Source organism: Herpailurus yagouaroundi, unplaced genomic scaffold, assembly GCF_014898765.1.
Source record: "Herpailurus yagouaroundi ecotype Mexico unplaced genomic scaffold, PumYag 100, whole genome shotgun sequence".
Classification (NCBI taxonomy): Eukaryota; Metazoa; Chordata; class Mammalia; order Carnivora; family Felidae; genus Herpailurus; species Herpailurus yagouaroundi.
Genome location: NW_024412391.1, coordinates 457,743 through 475,134, shown reverse-complemented (window position 1 = coordinate 475,134; position 17,392 = coordinate 457,743). Strand labels below are relative to the sequence as shown.

Below are 17,392 nucleotides of genomic sequence, written 5' to 3'. Positions count from 1 at the left end.
TGAGTGCGTGCGCACGACCTGCTTCCTGCTTTCCGGGAGTCGGCCCTACGGCGCAGTCTGTCCGCCCGGCTGGCGAGCAGCTCCCGAAGGGCCGGGCCTGGGCCTGCATTCGCGCACGAGACCCCGGTACCCGCGTAGACGGGGCTTCCGCCGCGGGGGGCGGGACCTCCTGGGCCGGCCGGTGGGGAACGGGCTCCCAGCCCGCGGGGACTAGCCGCCCGCGCGGACCGGGGGCGGAGCTTCCTGGGCTGGCCAATGAAGAGCGGGCTCTGGGCCGCGGGGCGGGTCCCGTACGGGGCTAGTGGCGCCGCCTGCCAGGGCCGCCGCGACGCCGCCGCCCTGGGCCGCAAGGTCTCCGCGCGTACCCGTGGCAGGGGGCCCGGGGCCGGTAAGGACGGCCCTCTCGGAGGATGTCCTGGAATTGGGGAGACTCAGCCTGAGGGGAGGGGTGACGACCGGGACGCTTGAGGCCGCAGCGGCCAAGGGGAGCTGTCTGAGGTCGAGAATGAAGTACCCTCTCCTTTCTTGGCCCCAGTTTACTAGTCTACGGACGTAGCCACAAGATTTCCGAGGTTCCAGCCAGCCCTGGTGTTTGGTGGACCAGCTCTGTGGGTCAGGGTGTTGGGCGGTTGGACCGTGAACGTCCTCACAGGAGACACCCTCCAGGGCTCTCCTTTTGGACCTGTCCTTCAGCCCACCCACCCCGTCCCCAACACTGACACCTTAGAGAGACCACCACCCCATCGTCACCCCCTTTTCCATGCTGAGACCAGTTGCTGTTGTCTTGGGAGGTTATTTTCACGCCAGTCTAGGCCCTCGCTTTTTTCCTGTGGCACAGTCTTGCACCTGATTCTCGGGATCCCATAAAACGCTAGGCCTGAACTCTGACTTCAGTGAGGATGCATTTGAGTGCCTCCTCCCTCTTTTCCAAAATGCTGCGAGAAGTCCTTCCTACTGCTACTGGGAGGGGGTCTGCATTATAGAGGAATTTTGGTTCTGTGTGTTTCGGCTCGGATTCGTCTTAGTCTGTCCCTGGCCTGTGTGACAAGAGGTGTCAAGATGAGATTTTTCTCTGTCTCTGACGGTAGGGTGTCCTCCCCTGGTAGAAATAGCTTGGAAATGATTTTAGATACATTCCTGGGTGTCACGTTTGTGACAAGGCATTACAGGAATATAAAATGTGCATCCTTAGTGTGCGAAGGCCGGATCTTCCTCCACCAGGCTACACCTTGTACTGATCAGAGGCCAGACTCAGAGACAGAACAATTATGCTGTGAAAGAGAGAAGGAAGTACTGATGTCTGATGACCAGTACCTAGTATGTGTTGGACATTTTGCTAAGTGCTTTTTAGAGGAGGTCGTGGGGGAACCTCAGTCACATAGAATTGGACTAATCAGTCTTTGGTTCCTAACACATTCTGATTGTTGGCCCACAGCCTTTTATGTCTATTTCAGTAATAGAACATGGGCCAAGGCAAGTAACGCGCGCTGAGTGATTTTCTACACCTTTAGTGCACTGAATCCTCACAACTACCCCAAAACTTGCAGGATTCAAATGGCAGGAGAGGTACTGAGTCAAGTTTGTAGAGTTCCATTAAAAAAAATTTTTTTTTTTAATTTTTTAGATGTTTATTCATTTTTGAAAGAGAGAGAGAGGGAGACAGAGCATGAGTCGGGAAGGGGCAGAGAGAGAGGGAGACACAGAATCTGAAGCAGGCTCCAGGCTCTGAGCGGTCAGCACACAGCTGGACGTGGGGCTCCAACCCAGGAACCGTGAGATCATGACCCGAACTGATGTTGGATGCTTAACCGACTGAGCCACCAGGAGCCCCAAGAATGTTTCTGTTATACCTTGGCCATCTCTACCGAGCCATTCCTGAATTTCTTATTTTATTACTTCTAGTAATACATGATTAATATTCCATGCCCATGCAGGATATGTTTTTGAAATATGTCTTTGTTCTAACTACTCTTAAGGGCTGGCTTTCAACATTTTCTAGCTCTATTTCCTGGCAGCCAGGACCTGGTCTCCTAGTGCGGAGGGTGCTCTGGGGCTGGTCAACAAGGCACCTGGGTCACAGGGACCTAATGTCCCAGACAGGTCAGTAGGTCACAAGCCACTGAATGTCAGAGTGCGAGGGCCTTAAAGCCAGAACAAGAGAGCCTTTCCTCTGAGTCCTGAGTATGGGGTGGTGTGCTCTAGAACACTCGATGGCTGAAATAGCATTCTGAGTGTGCCTTGGTCCCCTGGGAAGTTTTCCGGATCTGACTGTCTCACTCACTTCCTGGCTTCTGCTGGGCTGTGTTCCCAGATGAAGAAAGCAAGTTTGGTTAAGTCATTACCTAAGCTAACGTCGCTGTTAATGTGGCAGAGCCGTGATTCGAATCCATTGCACTCTGTCCATTTATGATGGTAGTGCTTTGTTGTTTCATTTTCCATTGCCCCTGGGTCTTGGTTCAAGATTCTTCCCATGAGGGCTCTGTAGTGCCCGGTGTCTGCTGTCTCTGAAAGTCGGCCAGCTCGGGTCTGTCTGGGGGTCTGACCGATGAGGTCTTCTGGCGCCCAGAACAAGTTAACCCCGTTCCAAAGGACCCTGGCATTCCTGTAGCTGGGAATGGCTCTGGTACCTCTCTCGTGGTGGCTGACCCACCTCCTTGTGTCTAGTTGCTGGAACGGCGTATGGGGACTGGCCTCCAACCAGGGGCCCAGATCCAGTCCGCAGAGATCTTCCTTCTGGCCATCTTGACTGCCGTTCAGATTGTGGAGAGGATGGAGTCCACGGCTGCCAGCTTCAAAGCTTGGAGAGGCAGACAGAGACTGCGGGGAAGAAGCTGGCGGACTGTGAGAGGACAGCCGTGGAGTTCGGGAATCACATGGAGAGCAAGTGGGCCGTGCTGGGGACCCTGCCGCAGGAGTACGGGCTGCTGCAGAGGCGGCTGGAGAACACGGAGAACCTGCTGAGAAACGGGAACTTCTGGGTGCCGAGGCTGCCCCCGTGGGCGACAAGGAACTTGGTGCCGGTGGAGAGGGCTTGCTTGCCTTCAGCAGGGTCCTCAGACTCGTAGTGGGGGGAACCCCATGTCTGCCAATGCTTGACCTCCTGGCTCTTAATGCCAGCCACGAATTGACTTGAAAGGGCTCAAAAAACCTCAGAAGATAAGTGACACAGCTGAGACGTCTCTGCCGTGGCAGACGGCGCAGGGTTTGTCGGGAGGGGTACGGTTGTGCTTGCTGCTCCAGAAGGGTCTCTGAGGGCGAGGGCTGGCTCGGGTAGGGGAATCACAGAAGATCCGTGTGACCCTAGGAGAGGGGACGAGCACCCAGGAGCCCGGGTCCCGCATCCTTTCAGCTGCTGGGCCCTGCTCTTACCCGAAGCAGATGCGATGGAGATGAGACGGTATTTGCCCAGTGGTTTGGCCAGCGATGCCCTCTGGCCTGGGGGTAGGGAGAGGAGCCTGGAGCTGGTTTGAACCGTTCTCCAAAATGGCACTAACCCATGTTGGCGTGGGCGACCTGTACTTCAGGTGTCCCTGACTACTGAAGATGTGGCCGCGTGTCTCTCAGGGCAGGAGTGAGGCAGCCTGGAACACAGCAGAAGGGGCCCTGCGAGCACACGAAAAGGAGCCAGGAGACACTGGTCTCCCTGGGGAAGAGGCTGGCGCCTGGGCGCTTCTAAGCCCAAAGTCCTTGGCTTTATTCCTTTATTGAATCCAATGGGCCCCTTGGATTTGAGAACCCAGAGCACTTTGAGATCATCTGATCAGCTGTCTTCCAGCAGGAAGCAGGTATTCTTAATTCCCATTTTTCTCGGTTTAATAGAACGCAGTGCGATGCAGGGAGGTTCAAAGACTTGCCCAAGGTCTCACGGAGATTAAATGTGAGTTGGCAACTGCTCTTGGCCACACTGCCCTTCCCGTGGCCCCAGGGGCAGCTCGTACCCACACATTTACTTGCCAGCCTGTTCGTTTCTGGTGGGCGGAGGCCGCCCCTGATTTGTACTTGCACCTCTAGGACTCGCTGCACTGTGAGTTCTCAGGAAGCTGCTGCACGAAGGGTTTATTGTGGGCCTGCTCTCCAGGGGTGCCCCAAGTCCAGAAAACGAGGTTCAGTCCTGGAACACGAAGTTCTTCGGGCTGTGGGCGAAGAGCCAGTGCGCGGGCGCTCGCGCGTCGGTGTGAGACACGGCTGGGCCGGTTTTGTCTCTTCCACGCTCCCCTTCCGTCTCCGCTTGCACACCTGAATCCTCCCACTGCTTTGAGCGGCTCAGCAGTTAGCTTTCTGTCCTCTCTCCTCCTTGGGAGGCTGGGGCCCAGAGCCTTCCTTCCCTTTGCCTGGCCACAGGTTTTCCTCTTCCAGAAGGTGGACCCGGGGTGCTGCGAGGCCTCCGGCTGAGGGGAGCGCGTGGAAGGGAGGGCCTCAGTAGGCCTGTGCCGCAGGGTACATGCACCGAGAGCTGACCTCCACATGGGACTCGCTCCTCGTCCCGGGCCTCCGTCTCCCCACCTGGCAAGTTGGGTGGCTGGACCAGGTGACTTTGGGTTCTCCCTGCCTTTCTTGGATTCCACTTTGTCCCCTGTGGGGCAGCAGGATCAGAGCCTTCTTCCCGGCCTGGTCACACACACTGCCTGCCTGGGGAGCACAGGCGCTCTGCTGCGCCCCAAACTCAGTGCTGTCCTCCACACATCTTGACGGGGGTGGACCCTACTCCGAACCTCCGGCGGGCACCCTTTCCCTGCAGGGCCTGCGGAGGCGAGCCCCATCACCGCCTTCATGCAGCCTAGGCCCCCTTTCCTCCCTCCTAGACTGTGCCACCACCAAGCCTCTGGACCCCAGGGGAGGGGGAGGCAGAGCAGCGTGAGAGCCCCCACAGCCTGTCCCCTCAAGACGAGTGCAGGCCCAGCCCCCACCCTCACCTGTACGGGCATTCTGGTATCGGGAGTCCCCTCTCCCCGCCACACCCCCCCCCCCCCGCCCCACCCCGTGTGGAGAAACAGAGACAGAGGAGGGTTCAGTGAGCTGCCGACTGGTGGGGCCACATCCGGGTGTCATGGCCCCCCTCCCCGGGACCCTGCACGGCCCTTTGGGCAGTTAAGTGAATGATGAGCCAATAGTAGCTCGGTTTTCTTTCTCTCTCAGATGACCACAGTTCATCTGATCAATATGCAGTTTTCAAAGCCTTTTTTGGGAGGGGTGGGGTGAGGAACCCTTGATTTGAATGACAGCTGGGAACATATAACCCAGGGCAAGGCGGGACCGCTCTGGTTGAAGCAGGGCACAGTACCCTGGAGGCCCCTTCTCTCCGAACCCCAAGGTCATGCATGCCAAGACACCTGTTCCCTGCTTTCTAGACTCAGATATTTTACTGGGGAGAAAGGCTGACTTTGGAAGCAGGTTCTTTGAGGAGGCGAATGAAGTCACATTGACCTCAGAGCTGGAAGAAGGCGGAGACTGAGCAGGATGCTGAGTCTCCTGTAAGATGAGAAAGGGGAGCCTAGTACCTGGGCCCTCTGCAGCGGGACGAAGCAGGGAGTGGAAGAGCGGGTAGGCCGAGCTTTCCGTGGGCCTCTGTGAGCGCTCCCACCCCAGGAGCCTGGGGAGGTGGTGTGGGGCTCCCGCGGCCGCCAGGCTGGGCCCCTGTGCCGTTGCGGGAGGACTGGGCTGTTCCTAGGCCGCGGCAGCCACGGTTCCAGGCGGCGGCAGCTCGCAGGGAGGTACCCCTGTGCCAGAGGCCCCGGCCCCAGCTCTGCCAGGGCGCTGGGGTTTGCTCCTGAGTTGGGCTCAAGTGAGCACTGGGGAGGTGGGGGAATGAGGTCCTCGGGGGCACTTGGGTCTGTCCTGCAGCCTGAGAACTCCCTGCCGTTTTGACAGTTACTTTCTTGCATTCCACCTTGTCTGTAAGCTTTTCCAGACTCCACAGGAGAGAGCTCTGTTTCCTCCCTGGCCCCCAGGACAGGCTTTGCCCTCTGGGGCTGTTTTTGTACCCTCTGCTGTGAACACGGGGGCGCCGGAGACCTCTTTATTTACTGGACGCTTCCACAGGCAGGTTCTTCCTCTGGAGTCCTAGGAAAAGTGCAGATGTGGTTCTCGTTCAGTACGTCTGGGTGGGGTCGGGGTTCCCACAGGTTCCTCAGGGAACCCCGGGCAGATCCACATTTGAGAACCAGGGTCGGCCACCTCGAGCAGAGACTACCAGCCTCTACCCTTTGCACGCGTTTGCATTTTGACTCGGCAGATGTTTTCTCACAAGAGAACATTCTCACGGAGAAATGCAAAGGGTGCAGGTGAAGCTGACGGGCCCTCTGTGGTGGCCGCCCTCCCCACCGCACCCCTCCCGAGGGCCCCCACACCGTCACTCTGCTGTGTGGCATTTCGGGCTCCTCTCTCACGCAGTTTCACACACGTGGGAACGGGGGAAAGACGCAGAGTTGAGACGACAGGGAGGCCGTGCCGTGGGCACCGACCTGCAGCTTTTCACTTAACAAAATGTCCTAAGAACCTTCAGGAAAAGGTGGGGCGCGTTGTGATCCGCGTCACTCTCTGGGAGCCTGGGCTGGCCGCACGGTGGGAACTTGGTGTCCGGGGCCCGGTCCGTCGTGTAGCCAGCCTGGTGGCCCTGCTGGCCGTCTCCCCAGCATGACTGTGGCACCGCAGAAGGGGGCATACTGAGCCCTCCTAGTCCCAGGGGCAGAACCTGGCTCAGCCTTGCATGGTGTGGATAGCCATGAGACACTGGTGGCCTGGAATGTTCTCCATTGGCTCATTTATGTAACAAAAAGTGAGCCTACCCTGATGCCTGAGGCAGGAAGGAGGGGCAGGAATGACCCCCTGTGCCCACCTTGGGTCTTAGAGATCTTAGAGACTGGTGCCCTTGGTGAGGCCACTTCGCCCTCCGAGGACATTTGCTCCCCACCACTGTGGCATGCAGGCTGTGTGACGGGCTGAATAAACAAAACAAAATAATGAAACAGTAACTTAGACAAGATAGTGGTGACTGGTGCTGTCCCCGGACAGGCTCTTGGTGTCACAGGCCCAGGCTGCTTCCAGTTCGTTGCTCTATCCTTCCTCAGATGTGGCTTGTTGCCGTGGTTCCAGACGGCTCACTCCCGTGTCTGTAGCCAGTAAGAAGGAAGCAAGAAGGCGGGCGGTGTTCTTGCCCTTTAAGGTCAACGCTGATTTATTGCTTGAAAAAAAAAATTTCTTTTAGTTTTACTTTTTTTAAAAATTTACATCCAAGTTAGCATACAGTGAAACAATGATTTCAGGACTAGATTCCTTAAAGCCCCTTCCCCGTTTAGCCCATCCCCCCTCCCACAACCCCTCCACTAACCCTGATTGTTCTCCATATTTAAGAGTCTCTTCTGTTTTGTCCCCCTCCCTGTTTTTCTATTATTTTTGTTTCCCTTCCCTTACGTTCGTCTGTTTTGTCTCTTAAGGTCCGCATATGACTGAAGTCGTACGATAAATTTTGTCTTTCTCTGACTAATTTCACTTAGCGTAAGACCTTCCAGTGCCATCCACGTAGTTGCAAATGGCAAGATTTCACTCTTTTTGATTGCCAAGTAATACTTCATCGTATGTATAGACCACACCTCCTTTATCCATTCATCCACCGATGGCCATTTGGGCTCTTTCCATACTTTGGCTCCTATCGATAGTGCTGCTAGAAACATGCGGGTGCATGTGTCCCTTCGAAACAGCACACCTGTATCCCTTGGATAAATGCCTGGTAGGGCTGGGTTGTAGGGTACTTCTTTTTTTTTTTTTTTTTTTTTTAATTTTTTTAACATTGATTTATTTTTGAGAGAAAGAGACAGAGCGTGAGGGGGAGAGGGACAGAGAGAGAGGGAGACACAGAATCAGAAGCAGGCTCCAGGCTCCGAGCTGTCAGCACAGAGCCAGACGCGGGGCTCGAACCCATGAACCGTGAGATCATGACCTGAGCCGAAGTCAGACGCTCAACTGACTGAGCCAGCCAGGCGCCCCTATTTACTTCTTATTTAATAAGCACATATTTAGTACTTACAATGTATTTTATCGGTACCGACCAGGTGAAGTCTCATTACAACCTTTTGTTTACTCACATTATAGATAAAGAGACCAAGGCGCAGGGCAGTCCATTGTCCCGTGTCACGTAGCTGTGGACGCAGAGCCTGTCACATCGCACTGATGACCAGCCACACACCGCATCTGCTTGCAGGGGAGGCCCGGAAACAGGGTCTTTAGGTGGCCACGTGCCACATCTCCACCGGTAGGAGATGCCACCTCAGGAAGCCGCTTTCTTTGCTCCTCCTCGTCCGTCCAGGTTTCATCCTGAGATGGCGGCGACCCTGTCCCCTCTTCAGGCTCCACTTGTGATCCCAGTTCTCTTGCCGTTTCCACCGCGTCTGCAGTGACGTCCTCCGCCGAGGTCCTGAACCTTCCATTTGTAAAAGACAGGATCTGTGAAGCACAAGAAAGCAGAGCGCAAGAAAATGAGATTGGCCTGTACGGAGAATAAAAACATGGCTGGTACAGTCTCCCCCAGAACCTGGAGCTCCACAGCGGCCTTGGTCCCCACGGTCCCACCCTCCCTGGGACCCCAGCAGACCAGGGAAGCCAACTGGTGGCGAAGCATGGCCTCTGTGTTGGGTAGGAGGCCGAAGGGAGTTGGGAAGAGCTGAACAGTGAGGGGAGAGGGAAGGAGAAGGGCGCAGGCAGGAGGGTGGACGCCGTGCAGGGAAGGGTTAGAGATGAAGGTGAGTGAGGACGGGACCTCCAGAGTTCCAACTTCTGCGTGTGGGTCCCAGCTGTGTGTCCTCCGGCCGCGGGGGAGCCGAGGTCAAGGCACTGAGGGACCAGGGATGGGGGAGGCTCATCACCACGGATGCACAACCAGAGAGCAGAGAGGCCGAGGCCCGGGCCATCGGGGCCGGTGAGGAAGCATCCTGGAGGCCGCGCAGGCAAGATCCCACCCAGACCCCACGCTGGCCACAGAGCCTGAGGCGGGGCTCGATCGCGCCACCCTGGGATCGTGACCCAAGCCCAGTCAAGAGTCGGACGCTCAACCGACTGAGCCACTGCTGTTGGTGGCTGGCCCAGGCTCTACCCACACTCGGTATGGCCAGTCTTCAGTCTTCCTGATGTGTGTTCTAATGTGACGCAGTCGTATCTCATCGTGGCTTCTGTTGTCGTCGGTGTCGTTTCTTAGCACAAGCTGGCGTGGGGGTGGGGGTGGGGGCGCAGGGGGAGGGAGAGAGAGAATCCCACGCCCCGCGCAGAGCCTCACTTGAGGCTCCGTCTCCCAACCGTGAGATCATAACCGGCGCCGAAATCGAGAGTTGGCCGCTTCACCGACCGAGCCGCCCACGCGTCCTGATCTCATTGTGGTTTTAATTTTTATTTCCCTCATTACCAATGATGTGGAAGATACTTTTCTGTGCTTGTTGCCATCATACGTCTTCTTTGGTGAGGTGTCTGTGCAGGTCTTTTGTCCGTTTTTTTCATTTGGGTTGTTTACTTCTGACTCCGTTTTGAAAGTTCTCTGTATTTAATGGCCCAAGTTCTGTGTCAGATACGCGGCTTCCAGACACTTCGTCCCGGTCTGTGACTTGCCGTTTCACTCTCTTAACAGTGTCTTTCAAAGACCGAAAGTGCTTAATTTTGATGAATTCCAGTTTATCAAGTGAGCTTTTGGTGTCATGTCTAAGAAAATTTTGCCTAACTTGGGGCGCCTGACTTGCTCAGTCGGTGGAGGGTGCGACTCTTGATCTCGGGGCTGTGAGTTCGAGCCCCGTATTGGGTGGAGAGATTCCTTAAAAATAAAATCTTTAAAATAAAAAGAAAGAAAGAAAGAAAGAAAGAAAGAAAGAAAGAGAAAGAAAGAAAGAAAGAAAGAAAGAAAGAAAGAAAGAAAGAGAAAGAAAGAAAGAAAGAGAAAGAAAGAAAGAAAGAAAGAAAGAAAGAAAGAAAGAAAGAAAGGTTTTGCCTAATTCAAAGCCACACCCCCGGCTCTCAATCTCAGAGAGAAGCCAGTTTTCTTTAATGGTTGGAAATACCACATATCAGGAAACGTTTTATGAAATTTTCCACGTAAGAACCCGAATATTTGTTTTATGGTATGACGGTGTAAAAAGTGCCCGTTTCTTCCTCAACACGATGCAGCAGGAGCACCACCTTTTGAACATTTTGTGTCACAAACCGGTCGGGGAGCCTCCCCGTCCTGTCATCTCTCCCCGCGGCTGCCGTGACCCCGTTCTGTTAGAATTCGCGTCACCGGGTTGAAAACGGCACGACCCTGCCCTGCTTAGAACCCACCTGCCCTGCTCTCCTGAGTAATTGGACGTTTTGGCCATGTTTACGTGGGGTTTCGTTCTCAGTAAACACAGTTAACTCAAACAGTGTCAAAGAACCGCCCCTTCCCTCTCCCCAGCGCCTCCGCCGCCACTGTCCTCATAGCGTCTGTCTTTCTGGCCACCTCCCGAGGGGCCAGGCCTAACCAGAGGCCTCTCTCCCCTGCACCCACGCCAACTCCTTCCGCCTCCCTGTCGTGCCAGCCCCAGGGCGCACACCGTTGGCTCTTTCAGCCCTTGGAGCCACTTCTGGGGCAACTGTCCGGACAAGCCTTCTTCCCAGAGGGCGCTGGCGTGGCACCCGATGTCACGGGGGTGGGAAGGGAGTCCGAGGGGCGGGAGACCCACGCGGAGCGGGAGCCTCACTGCTGGCCTTCTGGCTGGGGAAGGTGCCCATCCGGCTGGGCTCGCCTGGGTTCACGGAGGTTCCGTAGAGGCGGGGGGCAGGCCCCAGGACACCTAGCCAGGGACCAGGTCCCCCTTGGTCCGCCTCAGGTTGCCACCTCCTTCCCCTACGGTCAGTTGGAACTAAAAATATCACCCCCTTGGGTCAACGGGCCGGTGGCCCCGATGGAAGGGGTCTGCGGTCAATTTTGGCGTGTCCCGGCGGCCTCAGGGGGAGAGCACCAAACGTGTGGACTCACTTCGGGTGCTCGGTCACTTCGCACAGCAGCCCCGGGGGGCTCTGGGGACTGCCTCAGTATTTCTGCCCCAAAGGGCTACTTCCCAAAGCCCTGCGAGCGGCATAGACTATGGAAGACTCCTTCTCCGGGGGAAAGGCACCAGGAGGGGTTGATAGGGACTCGGGTGGGTGGGGGCAGGGTGGGAAGAGCCTTCTTTGGCTGGGTCCCCCCGCCAGTGCCCAGCCTTTCAGATCAGGGGACTGTCCCTCCCCTCCCCTGGCCGCCTCCCCGTTCTCGCTGCCCACACGGAGCGACCTGCCTTTGCTCCGGTCTTGGGACCCGTGGCTTTCCATGCCCTGGGGGCTCACAAGCGATCCCGGCGGACACCCCTCCTTGAGCGGGAAGCTGGAGCTGGTTCCCCAGATTCCCGCACGGTATTTCGGGGGCTGAGCGGGTGAGCGTATGGTGGAAAGGGAGAAAGGGGTCCTCTGCGTCTCGGGGGGTGGTGTCGGGACCAGCTTCTTGTCCCGGACCTGCTCTTCTACCCGGACAGAGACCCCTCGCCTCAGCGCCCCAGCTCAGGGAGGAAGAGGAAGTGGGGAGGCGAAGGGAGGACCAGCCTGGCACGCGGGAGCTGGTTAGTAGGTGTGGAGATGTGAACGCAGGAGTGAGCGACGAGAGGGAGAGCCGGGCTGTCATCGGGCAGGCTGCCCGCCTCCAGGAACTTGGCTGTCACGGTCCAGGGACAAGTCCGCTGCACAGTCCAAGAGGTGCAGTTAAGGCTCCGAGGCGGGCCTGGGGGTATAGCTCAGGGGCAGAGCATTTGACTGCAGATCCAGAGGTCCCCGGTTCAAATCCGGGCGCCCCCTTGCCGAGGTCACTTTTGGCCGTGAACTCATAAAGAGGCCAGCAGTTCTCATGGGTCCTGTTCTGTCCTCATCTCTGGGGTGGCGGTGAGGGCTCCATGAGGGCATGGCTGGTCCTGCTGTGCCACAGGCTGTCCCCCACAGACAGTGTCCGGGAGCACCCTCACTGCATTAGCAGCAATCTAGACTTCCAGAACGTTTCCTGGCACACCTTCCTTGTGACCTCGTTCTCCAGCCTCACTGATGTGCAGATACACCTGACCCAATCTTTAAAAACATTTTTGGGGGTGCTGGGTGGCTCAGTTGAGTGTCCCACTCTTTTTTCTTTTTAATGTTTATTTATTTTGAGAGAGAGGGAAAGAGGGAGAGACGGACAGCGAGTGGGGGAAGGGCAGAGAGAGAGAGAGAGAGAGAGAATCCCAAGCAGGCTCCATGCTGTCAGCACAGAGCCCGATGCAGGGCTCGAACCCACGAACTGTGAGATCATGACCTGAGGCGATATCGGGAGTCGGATTCTTAACCGACTGAGCCACCTAGGCGCCCTAAGTGTCCGACTCTTGATTTTGGCTCAGGTCATGATCCCATGGTTGTGGGATGGACCCCTGCATCAGGCTCTGCACTCAGCATGGAGCCTAAGATTGTCTGTCTGTCTGTCTGTCTCTCTCTCTCTGCCCCTCCCCCACTCTCTTTCTAAAAACAAAAAATTATTAAAAACATTCTTTGTTCTTGGGGCACCTGGGTGGCTCAGTCAGTGAAGCGTCCAACTTTGCCTCGGGTCATGATCTCACGGTTCGTGGGTTCGAGCCCCGCGTGGGGCTCTATACCTACTTACAACTCGGAGCCTGGAGCCTGCTTCCGATTCTGCTGTCTCCCTCTCTCCGCCCCTCCCCTGCTCAGGCTCTGTCTCTCTCTCAAAAAAATGAATGAACATTAAAAAAAAAATTAAAAAACAAAACAAAAATCTTTGTTCGTACTCCTCCCTTGGCCTTATTCCTCCTTGGTCTCCTTTACTTCTTCATGTAGCGGGCTCCACCTTGTCCATGTCCTCCAGAAAGTTCTTTGTCCGTGAATGAATGAGTGACACAGTGAGCACCTTCCCCGAGGCTTGGAGTCGGTAGGAGGCTCTCCCTGGGATGAGTGTGAGGTTCCCAGAAACAACCACACTCATCCCGATGAGAGCAAAACACAGGCGCGCAGAGATCCCGAGTGCGGTGCCTGGGTGGAAAGGCGATGATGGGAAGCCATAGGCAGGTGGGGGCATAGCTCAGGGGTAGAGCATTTGACTGCAGATCAAGAGGTCCCCGGTTCAAATCCGGGTGCCCCCTCTCCTCCCTTTTAAATTACTGAAGCAGGTATTGGAATTTCTGCCTCCATTAAGTTAATGCTCTGTCTTGGGATGAGAATTTAGGATCTGCACCATGACCAGCCCCAAGAATCTGTCCCTGAGCATCATCCGGACAATAGCTCCTGGGATCACATTTGACTGAAGAGGCTGACGAAATTGGCCCCGTCCGCTCCCACCTACCTGGGGACTCTTGACCTTCATGGCCTGCGGGGGGACATCACTTTCCTTCTCTTAATGTCTCATTTTTCTCGACCTTGTTATAATCTCCAGAGAGAAGGCGATCTCTTTGTTCTTACTGCCTCCACGTGTTCAGGATGGACATACATCTTCCTACTCCCCGGGAGGGACTGTGCGGATGAGAGAACATATCAAAAGCAGAGCCTCTGTTCTCTCCCTGGGGATTTCTCAGAGGTGCTGTCTCCACCACAGCCTTAGACCCACTGCATCCTCCCTGCTCCCTCCTTAAAACGCAGGATGGGCATGAAGAATCCTGCAGAGGGGCGCCTGGTGGCTCTGTCGGTTAGGCCTCCGACTTCGGCTCAGGTCATGATCTCGCTGTTTGTGAGTTCGAGCGCCGCATGGGGCTCTGGGCTGCTAGCTCGGAGCCTGGAGCCTGCTTGGGATTCTGTGTCTCCCACACTCTCTGCCCCTCGCCCAGCTCACACTCTGTCTCTCTCTCTCTGTCTCAAAAATAAAAAAATAAAAACATTAATTAAAAAAAGAATCTTGCAAAGCAATCTCCATGTTCCTTAAAGAGAAAAGTAATTTGAAATGATCTTTCCTAGGAGGACAAATGAAGAAGCTGGGAAATATTGCCAAACAGCTCAGTAAAAGCCTCAAAGGGCTTTGGGATGCCAGGGTGGCTCAACTGGTTAAGTGTCTGACTCTTGGTTTCGGCTCAGGTCGTGACCGTGCAGTCTGTGAGCCCGAGCCCCACATCGGGCTCTGTGCTGACAGTGCAGAGCCTGCTTGGGATTCTCTCTCTCCCCCCTGCCCCTCCCCTACACATGCATGCATGCTCTCTCTCTCTCTCTCTCTGTCAAAATAAATTAAAAAACTTCAAAAGCCTCAAAGAGCTCACTGGTTAGACAGGAACTAACTAGTTATATAGCTAACTAGTTAGGTGGGTGGAGATTCAGAACAAATGCGAAACATGGGGCAGCTGGGTGGCTCGGTTGATCAAGCGTGGGACTTCGTCTCAGGTCACGGTCTTGCCGTTCGTGAGTTCGAGCCCCACGTCGGGCTCTGTGCTGACCGCTCAGAGCCTGGAGCCTGCTTTGGATTCTGTGTCCCTCCTCTCTCTCTGCCCCTCCCCCACTCCTGCTCTGTCTCGCTCTGTCTGTCAAAAATAAATAAATGTTAAAAAAAAAAATTTAAAGAACAAATGGGAAACAGAAAGAGAAGCTCTACATGAGAAGCTGCTTTGGGCCTCAGTCCAGAAGAGGCAGGGGAGAGCCTAAGTGAAGTTCTGGAAGTCTCTCAGGACCAGGGGCTAGAAGTCTGGGCCCACCTAGAAGGTAAACTGAATGAAAATAGCTCCTGCAAGAATTTGTAGCTGGTCTTTGTGTCATTCGAATGGCCCAGAAAACTCAAGCTTTGAAATTATCTTAAGGTACCCTGACTGCTAGAGCCCCTCAAATACCTTCAAAAAACAAAGGAAGGATATTATCATCTCCACCTGGCTTCAAATTAGTCCTACAAATACATTTCTGAATACATTGTTCAGTAGGCAGTCAAGAATAACTATGTACACAAGGAGGCAAAAACCACCAATAAAAATCAATAGAAAGAACAGGCCGCAGAACTAAACACAGGAACTTTTGTATTAGAACATCCAGAAACACACTATATATAAAGGTAATGCTTACTGTTTTCAAGAAGGTAAGAGACAAGCTTGAAAATTTCAGTAGGAAGCTGGAAAGCATAAGCAATAACTAAGAGGATATGAAATGAGAACATAGAAATTTTATATCTACAAATCAATAACTAAAATTAAATCTCAATGGGGGTGCCTAGGTGGCTCAGTCACTTAAGTGTTAGACTTCAGCTCGGGTCATGATCTCATGGTTCGTGAGTTCGAGCCCTTCAGTGGGCTTTCTGCTGTCAGCACAGAGCTGGCTTTGGATCCTCTGTCCCCCCCTCTCTCTCTGCCCCTTCCCCACTGGTTCTCTCTGTCTCTCAAAATAAATAAATAAACTTAAAAACAAAATCCTCAATGAATACATCCATGTTACTGTCAGTGAATAGTTTCAGCCAAAGAGAAAATCGTGAATTAGAACATTGGAACGAAAAACTGTCCATTCGAAAGCATGCAGAGAGACAAGCATAGCAAACACAGAATAGAGAGTAATAAATTTAGAGGATACAATGAGAAAGTCTCACGTACATTGAAATGGACTCCTGGAAGAGAAAATGAAGTAGATGGAATATTTGAGGAGACAGAGGCTAAGACAGTTTTGCAGCTTAGGAGTTACTGTAGTAAAATTGCAGAAAATCAGAGACAAGAAACTCACAAACATCATGAAAAGAAGACCCATTACTTTCAATGAGTTCCAATGAGACTGACAACAGTGAGTTTTCAAGAGCAACAATGGAAACCAGAAAGCAGTGGAATTGCATCTACTGAAATACCATAACTGTTAACATAAAATTCTGTACTCAGGTAAAATCTCCTTCATGAGTGAAGGTAAAGTAAAGACAATTTCAGACAAATAAAAACGGAAAGAACTCATCCACAGTCTGCATGCGCTAAAGGAAATCCTAAGCGGTATATTCTCAGCAGCAGGGAGATGATTTGGACGGAAGGACGGATGTAGGAAGGAAGACAGAGGCAGAGAAACAGTAAATATCTGAATACATCTAAGTGAGCGTTGACTGTATTAAAAAAACAATAATGAGGTTGACACAACTTACGGAATAATGAAAAAGGCAAAAGCTGCATATAGGTTGGGAGGAAAGTAAATGGAGTTAAAAGTATTGTAAGATGCTTGTATTACCTGTGTAGAGGGTAAAGCCATTGGTTAGCCATATACTTTGAGAAATAGCTATGCATATGGAGAAGAAACATCATTTATATTTTTCAAACTATCAGGGGGAAATAATAGCATTATAAAAATCTCAAACAAAGGAAGAAAGGGAGAAAAACATAAATAAACACTATAAATTGAAAGCATAAAATAAGGAGGTAGATTTGAATACAAATACATCAGCAATTACATTAAAAGTAAATAAGTTTAGTGCCCCAGGTAAAAAGCAAAGATTATCATATTGGGGTTAAAGCAACTGACGAACTATATTCTATTTACAAAAGATACCAACTACGACCTAAGGTTACAGAAAGATTAAAACCTAAAAGGATGAAAAATATATGACTGCAGAATATTAACAAAAAGAAAGCAGACAAAATAGACTTTAAGACACGAAATATTGCTCCCACCCTGGATTTCAAGGATCAAAGAGCACCCGCTTGGACCACCCACTTCAGATTTCCCCACCGGTGTCCCAGACTCCATCACTACAGTGACTTCTCAGTGACAGATGACCTTTCTCCATAGAGGTACGACTTTACTGTCCATGTTGGATTCAGCTTCCTCTGCCTTTTGTAACTCCCCTGTACATTTCCTGACTGACCAATGTGTATCCGTAAGTAGGGACATCTCTATGCCCCTACTAAGCAGGAAGAAGCGACAGAAGATGGGACCTTTCACCTTCAACAACCTGGAAGATTTAAGGGTCAAAATTTTTCAGGGGGAATATAATGAGGAACCATAAGGGAAGCTGAGGGCCAATCACAAGCTAGCACGAGCCCCCCGGCCCCCCCCCCCCCACACACACTCAGGTGGGATATATGTGATATTCCTCAGGCACTCCTGGCTGCCCAAGGACAAAGGAAAGGACAGAAAACAAGTGGTTAAACTTATGGTCTCCATCAGGTTACAAATATCTCATCAGTAGCCTAATCTCCAGGAACCCCCTACTATCTTAATGATAATGCTTTGCTAGAGGGAAAAAACAACCTTAGCTTGGCAATACCTAGGTCTCCAGTAATCTGCAAATCCTCTTTAGCATATGGAAATACCTTTTAGAAACTTTCTCTTGACTTTACCTCCCCCAACTCCATAGTGTCTAAGCAGTCACTCTGCACAACCCCAGTGCAGCTTTTCTGGCCCATGGGTCCTGTCTTCATGCTTTAATAAAATCACCTTTTTGCACCAAAAAAAAAAAAAAAAA

At 53.1% G+C, this 17,392-nt stretch overlaps 2 non-coding genes across 2 annotated transcripts; both read left to right on the top strand.

Annotated features, from left to right (window-relative positions):
- The first annotated feature begins 11,748 nt into the window (after positions 1–11,748).
- TRNAC-GCA (transfer RNA cysteine (anticodon GCA)) lies at positions 11,749–11,820 on the top strand. Its single transcript has one exon. It is a non-coding gene; the product is annotated as a tRNA-Cys (tRNA).
- Positions 11,821–13,070: 1,250 nt separating this feature from the next.
- On the top strand, positions 13,071–13,142 carry TRNAC-GCA (transfer RNA cysteine (anticodon GCA)). The gene has a single exon. It is a non-coding gene; the product is annotated as a tRNA-Cys (tRNA).
- The last annotated feature ends 4,250 nt before the right edge of the window (positions 13,143–17,392 follow it).